We start from the raw sequence: 4,717 nt of genomic DNA, 5'->3' as shown, positions 1-4,717 counted from the left end.
AATTTGTGGATTAAGTGTGTACACAATGGGGGATAAGGTCTAATAATCGACTACGGGTTTATCTGAAGATGAACAGAACAACAATTAAGTCACATAAAGAATGAAAGAGAAGAAATGTTGAAAAGGATAAGAAAGAAAGAAAAAAATCAGAAGTTCAGTAGAGGTAAACAAAAAACAGAAAAAAAATCAAGAAAAATGCACACACATATTTACTCCTAAAATAAAATTCTCAGAGGAAAATAAGGTACTAGAAAAAAATTGTTTTTTCAAAAAAGGTAAAAATTAAAGATTAAAAAAAATTTTAGAAAAAAATTTTGTTTATAAAAGGTACAAAAAAAAGTTCTTTGATTTTTTGGGGATGGGTGGGAAAAATCCTGTATCTCCCTTGTGACCTTAACCAGCCTCTTGTTGGAGTCTCTGGTCTGCTTGTGTTCCTGTGGCTTGGTTGGTTTCTTAAGTCAGTTTGTTTGAACAGGCAGAAAAATGCTCTGCTTTACCCAGGGTTTTGCGATCCTTTTCCCAGGATAGTTCAATGAGAGGCAGATCTGCTTTGAGTATCACAAAAGAGGGATATGGCTTTTTCCTCAAGTTTGGAGATGCTGTGATGAGGCTAGGTTCTGGGTAGAGTTGAGGCCTTTCAGCAAACCGTAGCTTTTCCCGGGGGCTGGTTTGTGAGAAACTCACAGTGCTCAGCCTGGAGCCATTCTTAGAGTTTCTGGTTACTGAATTTCAATTGATTATCAATGCTGCTAAAAGGAGGGGCAACCTGTGGCTCTGATTATCCAGTGAAGAAAGCCACTCCTGGGGCTGGTGCCGAGCTGGGTGCTTTTCCCTGGGTGGAGCTGTCTGACAGGTCAGTTAGTTTCTTGTGACCTGCTAAATGACTCTAGATTTCTTCCAAGGCCTGAGTTGGAGAGTGAGGATGTTAGGCTTCTACTCACGCTGAGTCTTGGTTCCTGGGTCATCTCTGGTCTGCAAACTGCAGGATGAAGATGTTTGCTCCTTGTCGATTCTTGCTGGTGTTGAGTAGAATCCGCTCGCCCGCTGCGTCTGGCTCCTTCATCCCAGACTCTCTGTGATTCAGGTATGCAACTGAGGCCGCCGCCGCCACTGCTGCTTCCACGGAAGTGGCTGCTGGCAAGTGGTCAGAGCTTTCTCCTTGCCTACATTTTCCCTCTCTGGCCTAACTCTCTGTCCTGTGAAGGCATTCTTGGTGAATTCTCTGGCTTAGGACTGTTCACTGGAACTATAAAACTGCTTTCTATTCGAAAAGTTGTTTAATGTCTATCTTCTTCTCCGCCATCTTCCAATTCCTTGTTTTTTTAAAGATACTTGTTTTCATCTAAAAAAGTAAGCCTGTCTATTGTCTTCTGTTGATTTTGATGATTGAAGATGCTTAATGACAAGTCAAAATGTGTTAGTAGTCCTTTGATATTAATTGTTTCATTTTTTCCTCTTGGAGAATATAATGATCACAGCAATAGTTCAGAATCACCAATCAACAGTTCAGCATCATGCTTCCAGTGCTAGTGGATCACCAGTAATTAATCCTCGATACCATTTTCCACAAATTTTTGTCACAGATACAATCAGCCTGCCTTCTCTAGCTGCTTTCCTAGCCTGGACCTATTTATTCCTTCATTGTGCAGGAAAGTTGTGATTCAACTGATTTCAGTCAGATCTGTTCCTAGATTTATCAAGGATTTAGATTCTATTTTTAAAATTAGTTGTGGGGCCTGAACTCTGGGCTCGGGCACCGTCCGTGAGCTCTTCAAATCAAGGCAAGTGCTCTACCACTTGAGGCACAGCAGCACTTCTGGATGGTTCTGTTTATGTGGTTCTGGTTTGGGAAATGGCAGAGAAGCAAGTGAAATGATGCAACCAAACAAATGAAAGCGAAATAGATTAGGATAATTATGGAGCAACCATATTGTCTATGAGAATCATGAAAGAGAGAGAGGACAAGAGATACAGATGTGCAATGACTTAGCTAGCCACAAAATCCATGTTTCTGATCAATTTACAAACAAAACAATTTTATTTTTTTATTTGATAAAAGAGATGGGAATAGAGTTTATGTATTTACTTGAAATTGGTAAATATATTTTTAGTAGCCTACAAGAATCTTAATCCTTGGCCTGGGAAGGTGGCTCAGGGGTAGAGAGCTTTTCTTGCAGCTTACTACAGTGCAGAGACCACTTTCTGAAAAGGCCACTCATATGAATACTAGGGATGAGGATGAGTATACCCCTCTTCATCGGGAAGCCTATAGTGGACACTTAGACATTGTCCATGAGTTGGTAGCTCAAGGAAGATATGCACGCAATTACTGTGAATGGCTGGACACCCCAGCACAGTGCTTATATGTGGAACATATTGCAACAGCACACACACACACACACACACACACACACACACACACACACACACACACACACACACACACACACACATACATACACACACAGTTCATCAGATTTCTTCTTAAGTATTTTTTGTGTATGGTCTTAAGAAGAAATTTACATTACTAACGAATTTCTGGCAGGACAATATAATCACTGTACATCTTGCTTCTATACTCTCAGTTTTAAATTACTATCTAAGTATGTGCATTAGATAAGAATAGGAAAACGTAGGAGCCACAACGGTGGCTCAGGTCTTTAAACCTAGCTAATCAGAAAGATGAAATCTGATGACTATGGTTTGAAAGCAGACCATGAAAAAAAAGTCCATAAGATTCTGGTTTGAAAGTAACCAGCAAAAGCTAGAAATGGAGCTGTGGAACAAGGAGTAAGATGCTAGCCTTGAGATAACTAAAACAAAAAAAATAATTCTGGTACAGAGTCAGGCCCTGAATTCAAGCTCTAGTATTTGTACTAATCTAATGAAAGAATGAATTAGTTAATTAATTACCTAAAATAAATTAAGTGATCACATGTGGAGTGGCAGGTAAAATGTAACAACCATGGTGACTGGATTATGTATTATTTTGTAATAAGGTAAATTATCATTTGTCGTAATCACTAATATTTTAATTGAACTTTTTTGTACAATAAACCCTGAATTTCGCATGTGTGTATATGTGTGTGTACATGTGCACACATGTGTGTTTATATGTGTGTGTGTGTGTGTTGTTGCAATGTTGGTTGACAATATGAACAGGGAGAGGCCGAAAAGAGCTGTGTTGCAATTTTTTTTTATTTATCAGTGTTCTGTCCTGTCATTTCAGTGGAACCACCCTTCTGTACATTTTATTTGTTAAATAACATCATCATTATTAAAACATTTACAAAATTAAGTTAGATATAAGAGATCATTTTCAGCTCTTAGTATTTGTTAGGTAAAAAGATACACATATAATTAGGTAGTAAGTTATTGCCATAACATGAGTGTCAGTACAAAATATGTATTTTGTACTGTATGTATATGGTTATACTTTTAAGATATACTCATGGAGTGATTTTGACCGACTTGACCAAACAGTTATTACTCTCTGGTTATTCCTGTGAAACTCAAGGTGGATATACTCTTTCCGGATTTCTGTTGAAAATAACTTTCTTTGTAAGATCGTATCTATTCACACTAAGATAATAGACCCCATATTTTTTAGGTTTGAATATCCCATTAGATTGACTTTAAATCAGTATTGTGGCTATGCTTGTTAGATATATATTTCAAAACAAACAAACAAACAAAAAGCATGAGTCACCTCCAGATTGTGGATTAATTTGTAGTTGTTTTGTACATACAAAGGTTTCTTCATTAATAGTTTTTTTTGTGGGAGTAACTATGACAACTTTAACAAATAAAGCTTTTTGAATATCTTTTCCAATTTAACATCCCAGAGCGAGTCTTGCAATTTCTGAAAACCCTTTAAATACTAGTATTATTACTAGTATTTATTATTATTATTATTAAATACTAGTATTTTAGTTCATTGACTATACAGCTAAAGACATTTCTGAAACAAATATTGTTAAGATCTGAAAATGTAAGTGGGCATATAGGCTTTTTTTGCATCATTTTATGAAAAGTCAGTTTTTTCGAAACTAAACGAAATAGAATAAAAAAATGTAAGTGAATTGGGTAACATACTTATTAGTATAATTTTGTTTTTTATTAGCACAGTCCTTTGAAGGTATATGATGCAGTTAAATTAATTTTTGTGTCACTGTGCTTGTTATTTTTTGACTCTTTGAAGTTATGAGAGTGAATTTTTATTATAAATAAAGGTCTTTTAAAATGATCAGGATTAATCTTGTGTTTTGTGTTCTACTCCCAAGAAAATGAGTTATTTTCAAGTGTTAATAGTTTATAATTGAATCTTGAGTATCATAAGAAATTTTGAAAAAATGTGGTAGTATTGATGTCTTTTGTTTGGGGAGAGGGGGTCTGGTAGTGGGGTTTGAACTTTTCCCTCAACTCTTCAGCTCAAGGCTATCGCTCGACCAATTAAGCCACAGCGTCACTTTCGGATTGTTTCTTTTTGCTTGTGTGGTGCTGAGGAATCGAACCAAGGGCCTCATGCATGCAAAGCAAGCGCTCTACCACTAAGCCACCTTCCCAGCCCTTCACGTCTTTTTAAACCAATTGTATTCAGAAGTTGGAAAGTCTTTAATTCATTCTTAGGTCTTGGTGTCTATGATTTTTTATCCTCTCGTTCCTAACATTAATGATAATTCAGAGTGCATTGTTGGGTATAGGAAAGGTAAAATAT

The sequence above is a fragment of the Dipodomys merriami genome, unplaced genomic scaffold, assembly GCF_024711535.1.
Source record: "Dipodomys merriami isolate MVZ:Mamm:240054 unplaced genomic scaffold, mDipMer1.0.p SCAF_1156, whole genome shotgun sequence".
Taxonomy (NCBI): domain Eukaryota; kingdom Metazoa; phylum Chordata; class Mammalia; order Rodentia; family Heteromyidae; genus Dipodomys; species Dipodomys merriami.
This window is presented reverse-complemented; position numbering follows the sequence as displayed.